The following is a 21,755-nucleotide window of genomic DNA, read 5'->3' as shown; positions in this document are numbered from 1 at the left end:
AAAGTAAAAAAAAAAAAAAAAAAAAAAAAAAAAAAAATAGAAACAACAAAAACTGCCACCAACATGAATAGAAGCTTTTTTCAAAGAATATTAAAGAAGAGCTAACATGGTTTTCACATGCTGGGTGGGGAGACCTGAGTCAGCTCGAGGAAGTGGTTGTCTCTACACCACCTCAAACCACTCAGCCTCTGAGAGATTCTCTCAGAGAGAACAAACTAACACTAAAAGATAATCCCTAGGTTTTGGTGCATGCATTTGCTCCGTGTTTGGATTATATTCCCCCCAGTTATCTGCTGTCCAAAAAACACCACAGCAAGTGGCAGAGCACAGCTGGTGCTGGAGGACATTGCCTGGACCCTGTTCCTGCGTGCTGGGCAGCAGAACCCATCAGTCACAGCTCTCTCCAGCCCCTGCTGACCCTGAGGAGAACAAAACTGGGATTGCTGGGAGGATTTCTCCCTACACTTCTGCTGTGGCCAGGGCTTCACCTGCCAAATCCTGCCAAATGGTTTGTTGCTGGGTTCTGGGATTTTGTTAAACTGCTCCTGGAGCAAAACCATTTGTTGCTTTAAAAATAAAGACAAGAAGAGTGGGTGGTGGGGAAAAAAAAAACCCAAACAAATGAACCAACCAACCAATCAACAAAAAAATCACAAAACAAAAACAACAACAACAAAAACAACCCCAAACAACAAAAAGGCTCCCAACCAAACAAAAGAAAACACATTGCTGCATATGATTATTCTGCAGGAGCATAACTGCTGGCATGGTGCCCCAAAGACACAGCAGCTGAAGAGCAGAACCACATGAAAAGCCAGACCCCAATCCATTGCCAGACAAGAGTCATTGCTTGTGGGCTCGTGGCTTTATTTTTCTGGAGACCAAAGAGGACATAAGGCTCTACAGCTCCTACAAATTTTCACACCTGGTTGACATTGCAGGTAATTCCCCTCTGTTAATGGAAATACACTGCTGTCCTAAACTTGCCCAACACAAGAAACTCCCACTGTTTTACAGCTCTGCACAGCAAACAGCCACAGGGAGGACAGTACTTGGCTTCTCCACTGGTCAGCTCCCCTGGAGCCAGGCACCAGGACTCTTACCCCACACAGGGGTCCAGCTTTGCCTGCCAGTCCAGCCTGAGGTAGAGGGATTTCCCTAAATATCCATCCCCATCCCCTGAGGAGTCACTTAATGGCATCCATGATCAGCAGCACAGTGTCCTGTCTGTGGAGGTTTCTTTCTTAAACTACAGAAACTGCTTGTCATTTCCTCTTTTGGGTCCGTGTAGGAACAATTCTAAAGAAGCTACCCAAAATCATGTCAGTACAAACCTATGCAAGCCTGTTAGTTTCTAAGTGTCCACACTGGCTTAAATGGAAAGACTCCAGCTGACTTCGTGGGAAGCTGAATCAGGTCAGTAATGAAGGCTGTGAATTCAGGTTCAGTTCAGGCACACAGAAGTTCAAAGGCTTGTCTAGATCTGTTGAACAAATGAAATCACCAAGACTTTTGCACCTTGCAAGAGCAAACGCTACCATAAGACTCTTGAAAATGAGGATACTGCAAGAGTAACCCTTCTCACAGCACTGCTGCTTCACTGAGAATTGAAACAAGAAAGGCAAAAAAGGGAGCATTTTGTGAAGAGGTGAACACAATCTCAAAAAGAGGATTTTTTCCCCCTTCCTGGATGCTCATCTTTATTTTGCTTCCTTTATGGCATTGACTCTTTTCATCAGGAGAAAGAGTATGCTCCTCTCTGCTTTCTCCTGTGCTAGCCTTGCTCCAAATTACAGTCTTAACCACATATATTATTAGTTACTTGTCCACGGCAATCAGCTCCTGTCCTCAACAAAAGCTTCTGCTGCCCTATTAACAATGTTTCATTGCTGCATAGATAGATACAGAATGACAAAGGCATATGAAATAATGAACAATGCAATGAAAGCCCCTTGGATTTTCCTATTCTGCCCATAGTACAGGACAAGAATGAGGAGACATTTCATGAAATTAGAAAGGCTGCGAAGGCTGATACAGATTAAAAGGAAGACTTTTCCTCTTTAAACATGGTTTATAACCAGTCTGTGAAATTAACTGCTGCCTACTCAGAGCAAGGGAAGAACAAGATCATATTTTCCATGTCCTCTTTTTAATGTGGAATCTGGTGACATTCATATCATCAAAGCCCGTTTTGAAATAAAGTAGCAAGGAAATATTTTAGTTGAAAGAAAATACGAAACAGGAGGAATTGGTGTGCATAAGGCGCTTGTGGGAACTTTTGGTTTTCTGGCTGGAGTGACAATGTATTTAAGAGAAGGAGGCTTAGAATAAGATGCTTGAAAGACATTCCCCTGGAGGGGAAGGTGAGCTGCAGAGCCAACGAGCCAAAGACCTTCAGATGTCTGGGTGGAGTAGGAGGGGCAGCTCTGTCTGTCCCACAGGGGGAAGGATGGCTGGGGCAAGTCAGGATTGCCTTGCTGAACCAGGGCACAGGATGAGGATCAGGAACATCAGGGGACACTGAGCTGGCACTGCCTGGGCCAAGAGGGGCAGAGAAGGCAGAGTGTTGAGCCTCTGTAGTCAGGCAAATCTGTCCAGCAGCAGCCCAAGCCCTGCACTGCTCTGGGTGCTGCAGTTTGCCAGACAAACCCGTCAGTGCCACCTTTATCACTGGGGAATCTGCACTGGGCTACACCTTTCCAAAGCACCGCAAATTCAGAAAATTAAAGGTGGTCTTTCTCTCAGTAAATGCATCAGTGAAGTTATGCTCAGCTCCTCTTGTAAGCTTGTTTCTGTGCCTATAAATCCCCAGTGGCAACTTTTGAATTACCTCAGCACTGACAGCACTGCTGGGCACCACCTTCTTCCACCAGTGGCACAAGCAGCTGTCCTGGCTGGTCTGTTTGGGCAGTGGGACAATACAAACACTGTGCTGGACTTCCCCAACAGCTCCTTTTTGTAAGATGAAAATCTCATGGTGTTTTACTCAAAGATTCAAAAGCTCATTGCAGTGGCTTAATATCCACTGGCAAAATTAAAAGTGATAAGGGATGTTAATCTTCATGCTCCAGGGTATAAACTAATTACCATCTGGAGTCACAGGAGGAAGCTTTCCTCTGTATACTGATACAGCCTTTTACTGTTGCCTGGGAAAATGATGAGTTTGGAAGAGGTTGTTCCTCTCTCTGATGCATTGACCTTTGTCAAAGACTGGATTCTCAGCTAGTGGATCAATGGCCTATTTTGGGATGACATTCCCATGTTGATATATCACCTTCCATTCAAATTCATCCATTTGATTTAACATCCATTAGCAAGGTAATGCTCCAGAGCCTTGTATTTCTCAAATTGTTTGTTTACCCTTTTTTTTTTTTTTTTTTTTTTTTTTCTGGAGATTAGTTCAATCTTACATGCAAAGTGGAAATGAACACATTCATGGCTCTGTAAGTCGCCTCTGGTGTGAAAGGTTCGTGTTCTCCCGTTGCCTTTTGGAGGCAGCAGCAGTGGTGACACTGGCACAGACCTAAGCCTTTTATCAATGAGCAGCCTGGCAGGTCTATTTGTTTGAGCCCTTGCTGACACCCACACTCTCTGTAATTCAGCCTGACAGATTGAGGCCATGTTCCAGATCTCACAAAAGAAGCAGAGGCGGGTATTGATTTTTCTGTTATTGTTGGTGATTTGCTGCTTCATTCCTTTAACAAATGTAAAAAAATAATTAAAAAAAAATACATATATATCTATGTATAGTAAACAGGAAGGTCACAGCTGCAGGTTGGCAGAGCACACAGTGCTGTTCTCCCTGTTCCTCTGTCTCTCTGATTCAATGGGCATATTCCACAGACCTTGACCAACAACACTGGATAAATATGAAAAAAATGTCCATGGTGCTGCTTACAACCCAGAGTGACTCAAGGGAAGCACCTTTCACACTGTAACTTTGAATAATGCTCCTGAATCCTGAATCAGAGTAAAGTCTGCATTTGCAGCTTTTCCTCTGGCATGGAGAGACCCTTCAGGTTCCTGTGGAAATCTTCAGGTTCATGTGGAAACCAGGCCCCTCAGCACACTGTGCTCAGGCTGAACCCTAACTCACCTCAGGTACATTTGGGATACCCAGACCAGTGCAGATTCTACACAGATGTGCTGAATGCTGCTGGCCACGTCCCCTCGCTGCTCCAGGTGCATGCCCATCCTGGGCATCTGCTGCCTTTGTTTGGCAAGCTGCACAAGATGCAGCACCTTAGCCCTGACATACAAGGATGCTGAGGTATCAATCTCCCATCAAAGCAGAACTCAAACACCTCAATCCCTTCCCTAATCTACTCTATTGGTTCCTGTGCTTCTGGGAGCTTTCTAATCTCCAAGCATACTAAAGTAAACAAAAGATAAATCTTTATGGGTCTGTTGGTTCTATTATACATCATCCTGAAATGTTCAGGATTTCCCTTTTTACAGCTAATTCAGGACAGAAGCTGTGCAGATTCAGGTTTGAACTCCTGCACAGAGTGTGCTTCCAGGTGTGAAAATCAGCAATTTGTAGTAATTCTCAGTAATTTATTATCACTGTCTTCAGATATGTCTTAGAAGATGCTAAATGCTGCTTTCTGTTTAGCACTGTGTTAAAAAACCCAAACAAATAAAACAGCAGACAGTTTATTTGCTCAAGTTTAGGTGTTTTTGTTTCTTGGGGAAGTGGGATGACATGGAAACACTGGACTGCTCCCACATATCCTCAGTGGAGCAATGGATACCAAACACTGAACACTTTAAAGGTATGTTGATGCCTCTAACATAATTACAAAATATATCAGAGATTTTTTTAGCAGCCTTTCAGACTTCAGGAGAGAGCAGCAATGTCTTGGTGCTGTGAGCAGAGCCATTTTCACTATCACAGGGCTTTGACAACCAGCTTCCTACACAGTTTGTCATGCTGAATGTCACCAATACCCTCTGAATACTGATACTGCTCAGGACTCCTTGTTATGTTGCATGTAAAGATTTTATGTATGTAATTTAGAAAAGGCATTGATAAATGGATATAAATCTTTGGAGAGGCTACTGAAAAAACTCATTTACTATCACACTGATGTCTGGGCTGTGTTAAGTTCCAAAAATATTTTCTACCCTTTTTATGAGCTCAGTAAGATTGCAGTGATTGTTCTTAAAGATGACTGAAAAACATAGTAAACTCCTGGGAACACTGACATAAATCTGGAGTAACTTTTTTGCTTCTGATGGAGCTACCTGTGCATTACTGGGAGTGTTATTCAGCCCGGGGATTGTGTCATACCTGCAAGAAGAAATATAGCTACTTAGCTTATTGCACGTGTTTGCACTTTCTCTTTGAAATCCTTGGCTTGCTTGCCAAAAAAAGTCTTTTCCCTTCTCCATGGGAGGTGTTGTGCAATGCCTTCCTCTGGCACGGGCTCACAAGGAGCATTTTCTGCTGTCCCAGAGGATGAGAAAGGAGCCAGCAAAGGGGAAACCTGATACTTCGTGGGTCACTGCTCAGACAAAGGAAAACTGGACCACCAAAATCAGCAGAAATCCTTATTTCTTTTGCTCCTGTCATTGCTGGCTTGCACTTTTTCCAAATCGGCCTTGCTGCCATCACTGACTCCCCAGAGAGCAGGGGGGCAGGTCCCTTAGTGGCCATTCTGCAGCAGGGACTCTGCAGCACTGGCCTGGGGGCAGCCACAGGCCGGGCAAACATCTGCTCCAGCCAGCAGAAACTGAGCTATCAGTGGGTTTGCTTTCACCACGCACAGCCAGACCTCTCCCACCGCCTTTTTAAAGTTTTGCGTTATTATTTGTGACATTTAAAAACAGGTGTGATGCTTTCAAGGAGGTGCATCTGTGCTCCCAGGCAGGACGGACTCCTCTTTGAAAGGCAAGAGGTTTATTTGCCACAGAGCCACTGCATTCCTGTTTTGGGCACCCTGGCCTGGAGGTGATAACAGTGGTGAGGGCACAGCACTTTGCACTAAGGATGCTGGCAGTCAATGGATGCAGCCCCAGGAAAGGGAAGGTGTGACTTTGCACTGCTCCCATTAACGCTGTGCCAGGAGGTCACTGCAGAGGCTGAAGGGAGCGGGATCACTCCGGGTGGAGGAATGAGCAGATAGCCCCAGCACCAATGCATCCAGCAAATATCAAAGCAGAGAGAGATGGGAGCAAAAATGAAGGCAGGGAGAGGTGAAGTGATGGACCCAAGGTCAAAGCAGAGCAGTTTGCCAGAGCTGGAAACACACCTCTCCTGAGTCCACCCCTGGAGCTCTGCTGATACCCCCAGCAACGCTGCCGTAAGTGAAAGAAATTCCTAATTTGACAACATTTTATTGTCTACAACCATAATTGTGGACTTCTCATGGCAAATTTCTTGGTCTTATATGGCATATTACATCCTCACAATACTCACATTATCTAGTAGGAATGCCTTACAAATGCTATTCATGATACACCTCAGGAGCATGATAAATAAAACATGAATGGAACAAACACCCAGGAACGTTAATGGAGAAGGCTGTGGGACTTCAGCCACCCTAAGAACTTTTCCATTTTTCTCACAGAAATTATTTCCACAGATAGCTTGATTTAAATTGGGCTGAAAGGGAGGAAGGAAGAAAGTTTAATCAGAGCGTTGTCAACACATTACTCAAGAGTGGTGGGCAGCATCACTACTCACAGTTTCATACAGTACATATATTTCCTATAGAGAAGTTGTTCCAGGGCTATCTGGAGAAGTGAGGAGGGAGAATAAAAAAAGACTACTAACAAGTAGAATATTTAATTTCTTACTTTGTTTGGGAAAAAAAAAGTTGCTAGGAATTTTTTTCTTTGCTGATGTATTTTTGGATGAAGGAAAAACCTTAAACTGGTACAAAATAAGATCTAATGTAGCATTTACACCTAATTATCACACAATTTTCCTCATTGTTGGAAGCTTATTAGAAAAGTGTTAGAAAAGTTGTGCTAACTGAAAGGTGAAAAACCATGGAAACACTTTCTGCTGTAATAGATACAATCGCTGGTACAATAGACACAATCACCTATGAATTAAGCAGCTGAAGAGCTGTCAGCTTTGCCTTTTGACTTCTCTATCCAAGATCTTATCTTTCAGCAAGAAGATCCGACCAGGGATGAAAAAAAAACCTGTTCATCTTGGTGCAGTGCAAATTTTTGAACCTAAAGAGAGTTTTCTTCCCCAGATTAACTCTTGTGAAGAGACAGGAAGAGGTGCAGGACGTCAGAGAGAGGTAACACAAAGCAAGCCCGTTCTTTCTTTCTGCTTTCTCCCTGCCCACACTGACCTGACAACTGCAAAATTTACAACAAGTGCAGGAGTGATGGCAGGGGCTTGGCAGCTTGGTAGAAGGGATTTTAGGGCAGGTTTTGGTACACGAGTGATCTTCAAGAGCATTCCTGCACTCACAGTTGTGTTGCTGGCAAGGCCAGAGGTTGCCCCCAGGAACCTGGAGGAGTTTGAGAGCAGAGGGAGGCAGAAAGATTCATGTCTGAAACAACCATGTACTTCATTGTACTATGAATGACTGCACAGGCCCTTTTAATCAAAAAAAAGGAAAAAAAAAAAGAAGAAAAAAAAAGGTTTGTTTGTTCTTTTAAATGAAACACTAATTCAAGATCAATAGTAAATATCTGCAATACCTCAAGTGGCAGAAGAGATGGAGAAAGCTGGCCCAGAATACAAAAAACATTGCAACTAGAAGCAAATTAGGAAGTGCTTATAAATTGATAGTGGTTAAATCTGGGGAACAGTAAATGAGGAACACTCCAGTCAGTTACAAAAAGACTTAGATCATTTAGAAGCTAATAGCAAAGACAGTTCAAAGCTGACAAACACAGAATAATGAGGACTTTTAAATATCTAATACTCTCTGTGAATCTTAAAATGCACAGATTAAAAAGGTAGTGAACTCCAAAGAGACAATCTAAGGGTTGTTTTGGGGTTATTTTCTGTTCTGGAAATGAAGAACAAAATGCAAGGTCTTTCTTGGGAGCAAGCATGTTAAGTAAGTGCCCTGACACTGGGGAGAAGTTTAGCCAAAACAGCTAAATTGTTTAGTAGGTAACATAAAACCTAAGGAGAGCAACAAGAATGATTTAGAACAAAATTACTAGAAATCAAGAGAAGTAGGCATCCTGGTTAGTTATGTTTTCTTTAAAATTGTAATTAACACCTGATTTCCTTTGCAGATATGGCCTTCCACCAATTAGAAGTCACATTTCATACAGAAGTCAACATACTAAGGAGTTCATTTGCTTAAATTGCTCTCTCTTAGTGAGACTAAGGCTCCTGAGTTGCTTTAGTGCTTTGGAAAACATCACTTTGTGTCCAAACACCATCCCCAAACCCAGCCCATAAAATCACACCCTCCAGTTCATTCTGCCAGACCACACTTCAAATTTAAACATACTCAGTGTGAATGTTCAGAGAATAACTTTCAAAGTCTTCAAAATCCTATTGCTCATAACAGAACCAAGCAGATCTACCATTACTTGTCAGGTGTTTAATTAGGCGTTCTAATGTTTTTCTTGTTTCTTAAAATCATGTTTCTTCCCAAGTGACACAGCTGACACGTAGCTCCCAGCAGATCCTGGCTTTTTATGTGGCTTTTCCGAAAACATAAAGTCCAGAGTCTCTTTCTCCACAGTGGAGCTATTCTACAAAAGTAAAAGGTTACCATTTTCACAAGGTCTTCTGCACTGTGAGCTCATACTGGGAAATCATCCCATACTCTGGGGCTGACTCACACCTCTCCAAGCTGACCAGCCCACTCCCACATCACAGAGAGCCCTTCAGAGGCATCTCTGAGCAGCTCCAGTGCTTCATTAAAGCACCAAACTGGTGCCAGACTCACAGCCCTCCCTTTAAGCTGCAGAAAACACAGCAGCTCGATACAACCAAAATAGGGGTTGGTTACCATATATTAAATAACATCAATGGAAACTTTACTGAGCCACTACAGCACAGCGTACAAACCTGGCCAACAAACATCATTAAGCTTTGCTTAATAATCTTGTAGCATTTGGCAAATATACTGTTCAGTAAGTGCCTTATAAATTTAATAATTTAATTTTAAGCCTCCCTTTGAGATATGCAGTTCTAAGGGTGAGTATGTATTTTATTACAAGATATGAAAAAAAATCCCAATCAAACAGAGTAAGTGATTAAAAGGCCTCTGAAGCTTTAAATAAAAAGGAGGAAATAAAAAAAAAAAAAAAGAGAAAGAAGTCAAGCAGACCTACTGGAACATGCGGGAAAAGGATGCTGGAAATTGCCTGGATATGGAGTTTTCAGCCATTTTTTGGGCTAGGCAGTGTCAGGATGTCATCTGTAGGTATTTGATGGCCAGTATGTCTGTGTTGCTATATCACACATACATGAGATGTATCTCAATATCAATACAATCAAACAATCAATCAATAAGATATAGGGCAATTTTCTGAGGATTTCACACCCCTCTAGATAGAGTCCTGCAGGTACTGAAAGGCAATGATAAAAAACTGTGCTGAAGCTGTGAAGGGAACTGTTTCCCATCATCTGGTCAGCTTGTTTTCATTATGTAGATGAGAAAACCTGAAGTGGAAGAAGGTTAAGTAAAGCATCTTGTATTCAGGACAAATTGGTGAAAAATAGATGTAAAGAATGGCTGATCAAGCTGTAGTATGATTAAAAACATGAGGAAATTAACCTGTAATTATTTGAAGCACAAAATGTAATTCTTATAAAACTTCAAAGTTCACCAAAGGAATGAAAAAAGACACGGAGTAACATGTTCTTCTGTTTCACAAGTGAGTCATTGGAGAACAGATTAAAAGTTAAAGCTAAGTATTGAAACTGAGAGCAAGAATAAGTAGATTTTTATAGTTGTGTTCAAGAAAGGAGAGTTAAACTAAAAATACAAGATTAAATAGGCCAAGTATGTAACTGCTGCACATTTAGAAACCTCACTGAATTAAATAGCTACAAAATAACAGAGATCCTGTGTTGCAGGTCTGTTGTATCAGGTTCTCTGTTGCTGCACACTGGCCCTAAAACCACTCATTAACCTCTAATGAGCCATCTCCTCTCACCACACACAAGGACAGACAGCACAGAGCACCCTAAAGGCTTTGTCCATCTTTTTGCCATTGAAATGCAGCCCCTTCCCAGAAATTACAATGATGCAATGCAAGGATCGTATGCTAGGGTGGAGGAGCCAGGAAATCAACATCTTTTCCACAAGGAAAACTCAAGGATAAAATCCTCATTTATTTTTTTTAATGGGGAAAACTATTTTTTTTTCTCAGCAGTAAACAGAAGATGTTTTGAACTTTTTCAACATTTAGATATTATCCAAAAGCTTTTTAAACAGTTTTGCTCTTGCAGACACACAGAAATGAAGATTGAGACAAAGGTATCAGCTGATGGCCCAGACTGCCACAGTCAGCAGAGCCCCTAACCCAGGATCTGCACCTTACCAAGTAAAAATACTATTTGTCAAGAAACATCCACAGAAAGGACTTTTATTTGTAATACCTTGTCCAGGTAGCCCACCCCTGGTAGCCTTACTATATTTCAATTTACAAGCCTCAGAAAACTGAAGGAGTGGTTTTTGAATATCCTTGAGCTGGTGTTGGTCTGTGTGGAATCAATAGGCAGCATTCATTTAGCTGGAGGTTGAATCCACGCCAATTGTGACTGAACTGGAGGGTCAAATAAACACAGATATTTCAAGATTAAGGTTTGGGAAAATTAATTGACCTTTCATATGCTTCTCTAAAATTACATCTTTAGTTCTAGGACCAAATAAGGGGAGCTGGCCCTCTGCAGTGACTAAATCACTTTGGTGGCACGTGAAGTTACTGTCCATAACTTTAATTTAAAGAATGATGCCATTGATGGCTGAGCACAGACATAAACAGGCCCTGTGGTTTCCTTACAGTTTTCCAGCCAATGCAATGGTTTTTGGAGGAGAGAAAGGCAGATGTCATGTTCTGTGTTGGACAAATAAGTGACCGTCATTGACAAATCTCTCTGCTGCTGCATTTTCATATGGCTTTAGGACTTGTATGTGACAGAGGCAGTCCTTGCCCAGAAGGGTTGGCCCCCTGAATAACAAGGAATGGGGTGAAAAAGCAAAAATATCTTGCCCCTCACACTTGGCCTTGGTCAAACATTACCCAGGGAAGCCACACCTGGTCTTTGGTCTCAGATGTGACCTCCCTCTCATCACAGAGAGGAAAAAGATGAACTCTCCCTTCAAAGAGAAATCAGTCCCAGTTCAATAACTCAAAACTCTTCAGTGAAGAGGTGCTTTCTGAAGCTGGGCCCAGCATCAAGAACAAAAGAAAACCAGTGTGCACAGTAGCTGTTTCACAACATTGCTTCAAAGTTTCTCCAAATGATCCAATTTTTATGCTATTTATCTGTGCAAAAAGGAAAATACAGCTCACTCGAGCAGATTATAGTGTTGCTGCAGGATTAAGACTTTAAGCAAGTCTTGTCATCTTTTATTAGGCATAACCTAAGAACACACTGGTAAGGCATAAACTGCATCATTGCTAGGTAACATGAGATTTTTCAATTATTATTATTCCAGTCATCATCGTGCTAGAACATGTAGAGATTTAAAAGGCAAATACCATAATTATACCCACAGGAGAAGCATGTGTAGGGGTGTCCTTGTTGGGCTCATGGGTATGCAATCTTGGCAGGTTTGGTTTCTATATAAAATGGTTTTTTTAAAGAAAGTGCAGCAAGAATTCAGGCATTCAGACTTCCATTACCATTTCCTTCTCATAAATATGCAAACCAATACACTAAGTATAGGTGGTCATATCCCATCTCGTTTATTTTAGAAATCCTAACAAGGCTACAGTTTGATAGTAACTTTACTGAGATTCAAGGTCTGGGTAGTGAAGGGAGACTCTCACTTAACCTACTAATAATCAAATGTCACTATTGCAATTCAGTGGCTCTATTTGAATGAAATTCGGGTCAAGAAGCTGGGGGAAATCAATGAAACTGTTTCAATGAATTCCTGAAATTTTGGATAAGGTTGCATTTGTGCAGAGTTTAGCCCAATGCTGCCAAAGGCACAGGTTGTGTCCAAGACACAAAAGCAGGTAAATCATTTCTCCTCATCTTCTATGACCAGCAATTCTTGCCAAAGCCTGATCCCAGCACTTAGATATTTCTAAAAAAGAAAAGTATACCTCTTCCAGTCTGTTGTAATGTCAGTCAAAACAGTAGTTCTGGCCATACCTACTGCTGCCCTTGCTTTTCCCTGCTTTTTTTAGATCGTTCCAGTCGATACTGTGCATTTTTCCCCCTTTAATCCATCTCTCTGTTGACCTCTGAGCAACCCCAAATTGGAAAGGTACTGGAACAATTTAACATTTCAAGCAGCACAACTGCCCAGACCAACTTCTACTGAAGAACCAAGCAGAAAGATTTAAAACACTCCAGCATTCAACACCTGGGAATATTAAAAGATCCCAAAGGTAGAAATTCTGCTCCTGGTCTGGAACATTAGATATATGGCATGCTAATGAGTACCCTAAAAATAAATCAACTTGAATTTTAAAGGCCTTTGTATCCCTGAGGGCCAGCTCACCACCACCAGTACAGTTTGTTATCTGAGTAGCTAACAAACAGCAGGAGCTGCACAGCCTGGAATGGTTGTGGAAGAGTCTGGAGCTATTCTGCTACAACAGGAGGGGAATCAAGGATAATTACAGGCTGAATGAGTTGCATAATACAGTGTGCATCCTCAGCAGTACATTGTGTCCTGGTTACCAGCACAGAAGCTAGAGCTGCACTGATATTGTGATTTTAAATTCAGCTGTCTTTTTTTTTTTTTTCCTAGGAGACTGAATGCAAGAGGCAGGAACAACCAATTCCAGAGATGGAACAGAACAAAAATTGGTCAGGGGCTCAGAAAGAATTGTATTGTCTTCTGGCTGGCAGTCTGACGGCCACAGATTTCTCTATAGCTCTGTGTCTAATAAATAGGTGGAATGGCCTTTGAACAGGCTGGATGCCTCTCCTAAGCTCTTCATTAAAAGCTTTAAATTTCAAGACACCACTCTTCTCTAGTTTCCAAGGGGTCAGGAAACCTATTTTCAGTGACTGCTACCCATGGGATAAATAATGCCAGGTCCTGGCAAAAACAGAAAGGACGAAGAGAAAGAAACAGCTGCTCAGTCTGATGCTCAGAGGCTACAACAGGATGGACTTTAAAATGAATGTAACCTGCCATGTGCTAAAATGTCCAAATAGGCTTTGGGTTCAGTTCCAGACCTTCAAAAGGAATGTTTTCAATCATGTCGTCACAGGGGTTTGAAACTTCCTATTAGCCTACTCCCAAAGTGATTTTTCTGTTCTCACCTTCTGGAGAGGCTTGTCCCTTGTTGAACATCCTCTCTTCTGGAACTATCCCCACCATCTGGACAGTTTGTCACAGCTATTTTCATTTGGTTTTCATGTCATTTCTCACTGTACTACATTGCAAATGGATTAAACTAATTTACCTCCTTCGTATATTAACAAACAATCCTTAGTGAAGTCATGTCTTCCTTCAAAGACAATTTCCCTTTTCATATCTTGCTGTATGTAAGATGCCCAAAGAGCCTCTTCCAGATTTCATTATTTAATCACTTCTGATGGGAAAATCAAAGGCATGCAGGACTGAAAAAGCTGAATTTTCCTCAGAAGCAAACATCAAAATGTCCCACCATTGGTTTGGCACAGACTTGAAGGTATACCTGTGAATTCAGATCCAAGTGTGTGCATATCTATAGATATATATAGATATACACACACTAGTGTTCACCTTGCATTTACACTCCCCAGAGTAATTTTCCTGAATGTATGTATTGTGTATGGTACTCAGGTTGATGTATACCGTAGAGAATTTTAATTTTCATTCTGAATTAATTAAGAATTAATGACTACTTAGAGTGCTAGTCATGTCTTAAAATGCTATTTTTCTCAAAGGAAGGCAGTGGCAGAATAAGTCAACTCTGAATAGTACAATTAGATGCAGCTTCATGAAAAGCATGAAGAGTTCAGCACATTAAAGGATATTATTTTACTGAGCATGTTATATGCAGTGAACGAACCTTTTGTATGTCTGCAAACCATTTAAAATTAATTTATTTTTCATTCTGTCTTACATATTGTATTAGAACTTCAGCTAACCAAGTACCCTTCATTTCTTCAGTCATTAAAATGAATATATTACCATACTCTGAAGCAGGGCTGGAGAGTTAAAACAGCTTCCAGCACTGCACAGCAGAAATGTTCTGAAGGGATGCAGAACCCCGTGGTCATCATTTCTCCAATGTACTACCAAGTGTTACACCATTCCCCCCTCTCCACGGGAGGGTAATCAGCAACAAGGAGGCAGTAAGGAATTTTAAAAGAAGCCTGGTTCAGCAACATTTCTGCTGTGCAGGTCTCCCTGTGGGTGTGTTTCTTGGGCTGGCAGTTGGAGAGTGTGAAAAGAAACTTTCAGCTACAAGAAATATTTGCACCTGGGAACGAGCCCCTGAGGCAATCCATCTTCCTTGGCTGGAGGTGAGGATGGAACAAACTGGGATCCCAGCACAACTTATTCCCCAAGCACTCTCCACTGAGGATTGCTAAGCACTGACAGTATGCTTGTCACCCAGGGTTAAACACATCCCACAGAGAGGAATTACACAGGCCCATATGCCACGTTGCCAGAGCCAAGCAAATATTTTGCAGGCAAATATTTTATTCACAAAAAAGGGACTTATTTCTGAACTGAAATGATTTGTAAATGCAGGAACTGCACTGAATTGCCTCGGTGGTTTAGTAAAAGAAGGGAAAACAAATAAAAAAAAAATGCATATTTTATTTGGGTAGTTTGAAACAACAGGTCTCATCTTTCTGATTTGTATCAACATTATTTCTTTTGCATTGGCATAAGATAATCCAAGATCTCCATAAGCAGAAATATTCCCTACCTACATTTTGTGTCAAAGTTTAATTTCACACAAAATTATTTTCTGAGGTTTGTGGGTAAAGAAGTCATCCTTATTGGAAAAGGCAGTTGCTGTTACAGTTAGAATATCCCAATATTTTGGGATCTGATCATAATTTAGGTAAGTGTAAAAAAATATTTGTTCAAGTGCAAACTGCAAGGCTAGGCCAGTTTTTACGAACTGTGAAACCAAGGTGCTAAAACATGAGTTGTGTGTCTTGGGCAGATGAGAACATGAGGAGAGAAGCAGAAAATGAAAGAACATCCACTGAGATCCTGCAAGAAACAATATCACTGCTTTTCAAAAAGCTTCAAAAATTCCCAAGCCAGCAAGACAATTCCCATCTTAAAAATTAGGAATGTTCTTACCCATACTGAGGCTTAAATTTGCTAAGGCTAGGGATGGGATTTGGGCTAATTTAATCTAAGACAATGGGAATACAGAAACTGTGCACAGAAAACAAGGGCAGCAAGAGACAATCATAATAACACAGTTCAAAACCCTCCAGGAGATGAACAGATGATGCCAGTCATCAGTGGAACAAAGGAAAAAAAAGGAGATGAAATTCAAGGGAAGAAGCATTTTTACAGCTCCAGCTAAATAAAATCTCTAACTCTCCTACAGCGTGTTAATGTTTATTGAGCAACAGAAATACAAAGAAAAATGAGAAAGCAAGGTTACAGCCACCCACAGCTGTCCTCGGGTTATGCTTGTAGGGATGAAAGATGAAGTGGTTTAATACCTTCTAATAAGATTGAGTCACACCACCTCCTCTGTGGCCTTCAGATCAGCACAATGGGAATGTCCTCACCTCAAGGATACCTGCACTGTCACAACTTCCCATCGTGTGAGCAGAACCCTTGGGAGGGAAATCAAACATTTCTGCTTCATGCAGGCGATGTGTGTGCCCTTAGGAGAAGGGCTGTGTGAGGTGGGAGCCTGGGAGAGCACAGGACCAGTCTGCCAAGGGAGAGGAGCCCTCTCCACCCCAAAAACACCCTCACGCCCAGGACTGGGTCTGGGATGCAGACACAGTCTGGAAAGGCAGGCTTGGACCCACTGGGGATGCAGCCACGAGCAGCAGACAGAGGAGAATCTGCCACAAAGACAGAATTTATGAGAGTCACCTCCTTTATCAAGGGGATCTCCAAAACTCACTGACACCTATTGTACCCCACCACTCCATCAGTGTCAGTCCTGGGGCTTGAAGTCAGCAGGAAAGGCACGTGCAGATCCCGTGTTAATCCATACTCAGAGAGAACACCAAGGATATCACTGTTTCCATTCCATCCTGCTGTGCATGGGAACAGGAATGTTGTCCCTCTCTGATACACCACCATTCCTCAAGAACCCCTGCTTGTTAAGTGAAAAAGGGGGAAAATCATTTGCAGGAAGAGCAATTAGTCAGTGCTTTCCTTAGATATCCTCTCTTGGAAAAATCTCTCAGCCTTTTCCCTCCCACCTCTCTCGAGGCTGAGCTCTGACAATAGCACTGCTTGTTTCCTTGTACACTTAACTAGAATATGGGACATCACACAGCACTTGCATGATTCATGAGGAATACAACACACATCTTCACTTCTATGAGCAGCAGTATATTGTTGTCATTTTACAGATGCAAAACTGAGATGCAAGGGGACTAAAAGGGAAAAAAAATCTCTTTGTTCCTTGCATTTTTAGGATAATTACTTTCCACACACAGGAAATTATGACAGGGCCTTAGAAAGTTAGTATTTTGGTTGCAGAAGGCTCAGCAGCTGAATGGCCTCTTTTACATCAGTGGGGTTGTCCTTGCAGCAGAGAGGGCAGGACCAACACCAAAGCAATGAGAGACCAAACCCATGGGCTTGGGTGCACACAGCAGCTCATTCTCTGGCACATTCTCTGTTTGGACACTGGGAAAGCATCTCCAGAAGGTCCCTCATGTCTTCACTCAGCATGAAGGATGGGTGTGAATGAGAGGTTTGGTGTTCCCAAAGCAGACTGCCCCTCCTCCCATGGGGAGGACTGGTCCAGCTGTGGTGTCTTTGCATTCATTATTACTCGTGCAAGGCTATCAGGAAATGTTATCAGCTACCAAGGCAGCAAACCCAGTCCCTCCCTTACAGGTGATGGCATTGGAGTGAAAGGCTCCTAAATCTCTGTTTGAAATCTTGAGTGTGACTTCTACTTTCAGCCCAAATGATTAAAACCTGGTGTGATTGAAAAGAGTAAAAGGTATAAGCAGCTACAGTCAGCCTCACCCATGATAGAAAGCCAGTAAATACTGAAAGATGCATGTTCCAGTTTGGGTCCTAAAACAAAGAACAATACAAGGTTTGTGATTTTAAAGGGTCTATGTTTGCCTCTAAGCAGGCGCCTTATTCAAATTCTCACTCCTTAGCCCCACTCACTCATAAGTGACATTGACAGCTCCTCTGAAAATGTGTGTGAAAAAAGAGCTAGAAGCAGCAATATAAGCATGAAGATTTATTACCAGATTTTGATGTGAAGTGGACTTGTCATTCTAGTCCATGACAGAGAGGATAATCTTCTGAGAATGGTAGAAGGAAACACAAATGTGAAGTAGGGAAGGATGATTTGTAACATGTTTGCTTCTCCTTTCTCTCCTTTTTCCTTCCTCTCCTCCATGATGATATCCACCCAAAGAAGACCAGTTCCAGAGCTGCCCAGACCCACAAACCCTGGCATCAGAACTCCTTTGTCCTCAGCACAAAGTTAGCTGAAGTGTCTGAACTGAATGAACATAAATATAATCTTTTATGGCACACAAAGAAACACCTTAGCAATACCAGCAACTATCTGATGAAACTTCACTAAAAGCCTCAGAATTCATCAGCCAAAACCAAATTTTTAGAAGGAAGAAGAGAAGAAAATGAGAGTGTATCTGCATTCAGTTCAGCTGGTCTCAGAAACATGGTTATCAAGAGATCAACATAAGCTCCAAGAGAAAAAAATCTCACTAAATATGTCCAGAAAAGAGGTATAGTCCCTCTAGATTCATTTAACCTGGAATTTAATACAATTCCTACTGGCTCAGGTGATGTAAATTTTGGATTACTTTCTTTCCTGAAATAGAATCTTATCTGTATATGCAAGTGTGCTTTCCCTCCACTTGGCCACCCTCCCCACTTCACAACAGGTTTTACAGGACTAATGATTGAAACTCCCTTTGGAAACATATTGCTCTGTGAAAACCTTGGCCTTCATATTTTCAGAATGTAAATTTTAGTCATAAGGTAGGACACAAAAGCACGAGACCTCTAAAGTACTGAAACCAACTGAGTCCAACTTCACTGAGGGCTTTCAATTTACAAAGCCTACAAGCCAACCCTTGTTTTGTATTTTTATTTGTCTTGATTTCCTGTCCCCTGCCTTCATGTTTTTCATCAGGGCAAATAAAATGCATCCCCAGACTTAAGTTTTGATAGACCAACTCATCCAAAAAACCCAAGGTCCATGTTAATAATACCTCATATGTTGTAAGTTCTGTGGAAACAATTGCAGCAAAACTTTCTCCAGCCATGGTGGTGGTTCAAATATGAACTGGGGAAAGGCTAACCCCAAACAGATGACAGGAAATAGTGATATGTAAATAACAATAATGTGAACAGTGGTTTATGCTGTCTGCATTGAGAGAAATGCAGGCTACCAGTCCATCATATTTTCAGAATTTTCCAAGTTTCAAACTAATGTTTTACAATCAAAGAATATTTACCATCTGTGATGTGAAAATTGTCATCAACTAATGTCCCATTATAAACGGTGTTTTTGAATATGGTGTTTTTAATAATTTTAGCTGATCAATACATAGATTAACACGACAATCCTTTATTGCTAATATATTTACATTGATATCAACAGTACAGGACTTCGTGTTTCTGACCCTTTATAACTCAGAAAGCTCTGTATTGCTTGATTGTCTAATTCTGTAAAACAACAAGCATGCAGAAAAGTTGTCATTAATTTGGAAAGGAATCTGAAATCCAATTTTTTCAGACAATTTATTCTCCAAAATAACTCCCACAGCTTCAAATATTTAAGAATTTCAGTGCTATTTCATTCCCTGAGTGATCTCATTTGAAGTCTTTCATTTAAAGCAATGTATATTGGCATTGACTGCTCTGAAATTAGTTTAAGTTAGATCAGAAATAGACCTATTGCCTATAAAAGTCTTATCTACTATAGATCAGTGCATAGCTCATGGTTACTGGAAAATATTTCCCCCTCCCTCTTTAATCCTGCTGTAATTGCTTTTTTTTCTCCTTTTTTAGAAAACAAACACAACACAGAAAAGTAAAACCAAGAGACAATTAAACTTTCCCACCCCTATAATTCTGCATCAGTGCAGATTTCAGATACTGTGACCCAATTCCCTCAGGCCTTAGATCCAGGAGTAAGACAATTCTTTCAACACAGGTCAAAGATCTATAAAAACATCGTTGCTGGAAGGGGCTAAGGAAATGGACTGTTCAAAGTCATCCAAGCTCCAATGAAAAGGAAACATTAAGAGCCACATTTGGGACTTTTTCCAAATTTAAGGCAGATGAGAATCTGGCCCAGAATGAACAACAAATCATTTTTTAGTTTCCTTTCAAATAAGAATTGCAACATCTCATGGGTTAAACCTGTCTAAATATGATTCATTCTAATTTTGCTAAAAAGCTATTTTCCATCATCTTACTCCATGTATTTCCAGTTCTGTGTGAGTCTCAGAGACACTGAAAAACATGAAACCTTTTTTTTTCCTTGGATTCCTGGAGCTGAGGATGTCCTTGGCTCAGGGCACCCAGCCCTAGGTTACCTGTTACCAGCATGTGCCTGGGGCTCAGGTTTCATCTCCCTGCTCTGAGCAGTGATGATGTGGATACGTGCATGACTTTTGCTGTCTTCTTCGTTGTCTTGGTGATTATTTTTTCAGATACACAATACCTGGAAATATGCTGGGTTTTCCTGATAATACATTAAAATAAATTTGCCTGTAAAAGCAGTGCTGAAGTTTCCATTCCAAGCTGATAGCAATCGCATAATCTAGGCCAGAGTTTACATCTGGGGTAGACCAGCCGAGTGCTATTTAAATCTAAAAATATATGACAACTTATATCAGTTCAGAATCAGACCAGCTGTTTCTAATGGGCTTTCATTTAAAGCAATTAGAAAATGTAAAGTTGGAAATCCTATCATCTCGTTAGTTTTCCAAGGGCTATTATCTAGTCTGTATCTGTTCTGGAGGAGTGGAGATCTTCTCCAGTTTCTCATTCCTAATTCATACGCCAGACTCTCCCTCCACGACTTCCCAGGACACAAAGAGAAGCTGCTGCATCACCTAGTGGCTAAAGCAAAGCCTTCAGAGGAGCAAGGACACTCCTGAGAAAGGGTTTCTTCCTCCAGTGCTTCTGTCTCTCACTTTTGCAATGCACAGAAATAAGTGCATGCAATATGTAGCTTTTTTTTTTTTTTTTTTTTTTTTTTTTTTTTTTTTTGGGGGGGTGGTGGAAGGGGGAGGAGTACATTTTTTATTTAGAGTACTAATGACTACCTAAATATATGAAAATAGCTCCTCTGTGGGAACTACATTCCCTTACAAGGTAGAAAGCAGAAGTCACCACACAGAAGAGGACTCAGGCAGGACCTTCTCAGTCAAAGGCTTCACCTCCTGACCCCAGGCATGGTTTAAGCCACCAGGACAGAGGACAAATGTTCCTCCTCTCAAGCCCAGCCCAAGTGCTACTTGTGTCTCACAGGATACTCACCCAGTCCACAAAACTTGGGTGATTTCACTGTACATGAATTGCCCTCAAATCTCAGTCTCTGAGTAAGAGCCCCTACAGAAAGGGGGTTCAGCATTACTTTGGATGCAGGTAAGGACAGACTTTTTTCTCTATCTCAATGGAGTTGAGCAGATTGTTACAGCACAGGCAGAAGGAGAACTTGCCATACCATAACTCTGAGTGCAACCAATAAAAAAAACCTGAATTCTTTATTATTATTACTAGAGAAGTTGAATTCCATATTATCATTGTATACGACTAAGAGTTTTTTTCCTCAAAGTTATCTGCAACAAAGAAAAATAAGTCAATTAAACAAGCCAAAAAACCCCCAACAAAATCATATTTTCCTGGATTGGAATTGCCTTGGGAAGCACTTGCTGGTCTCTTCTCCCTGTTTAATATTTTGTGGAAGCTGTTAAAGGGAGTGTAGCATGCAATAGACCACATTGCAAAACCATCTAATCCTGCATTTGGATAGAGGCAAGAGACACCTGAACTACATTTTCCATAACATGTTCCCACAACACTGGACTGGATCTAAACAAAAGGTTAAGTATTTCTATACTACAGAACTCCCTGTTTATAAATTTTTTCAGTATTTATTTCAGTTCAAGACAGAAACATGGCAGAACATCAGAATTTTCTATGGGTGATGATTTCCAGTGTTGGCATAGCTCAAATAATATTTATGTTTTGCAGCACAGGTTTTCTCCCAGAATATTTTATGTTTCAGTACTCTCATGATGACAGGACAAGCATTAGAAATTTGCAGACAATTATACTCTTTTGATATCTTAATTTTGATAGCAACCTAGAGAATTGTTACTAAATACAAAGTGAGGAGCCTTTTACCCATGTAAAAAGTTACAAGTTACCCAATACAGGTGGTTGGCTTGGTTTCTTATCATTATTTTTCTCCCTCTAAGTGACAGGGAAAAGCAAAGAAAATTTCTAGGAACTGTGTAT

At 41.1% G+C, this 21,755-nt stretch overlaps 1 long non-coding RNA gene across 1 annotated transcript; it reads left to right on the top strand.

Annotated features, from left to right (window-relative positions):
- Positions 1 to 6,102: 6,102 nt before the first annotated feature.
- Positions 6,103 to 13,534, top strand: LOC134556324 (uncharacterized). Its single transcript, XR_010081647.1, has 3 exons — positions 6,103 to 6,305; positions 7,212 to 7,259; positions 12,876 to 13,534. It is a non-coding gene; the product is annotated as an uncharacterized LOC134556324 (long non-coding RNA).
- Positions 13,535 to 21,755: the final 8,221 nt, after the last annotated feature.

This window comes from Prinia subflava, chromosome 11 (assembly GCF_021018805.1).
Source record: "Prinia subflava isolate CZ2003 ecotype Zambia chromosome 11, Cam_Psub_1.2, whole genome shotgun sequence".
In the NCBI taxonomy this organism is placed as follows: domain Eukaryota; kingdom Metazoa; phylum Chordata; class Aves; order Passeriformes; family Cisticolidae; genus Prinia; species Prinia subflava.
Note: the sequence above shows the minus strand (reverse complement) of the source record. Positions and strands in the feature narration are given on the sequence as shown.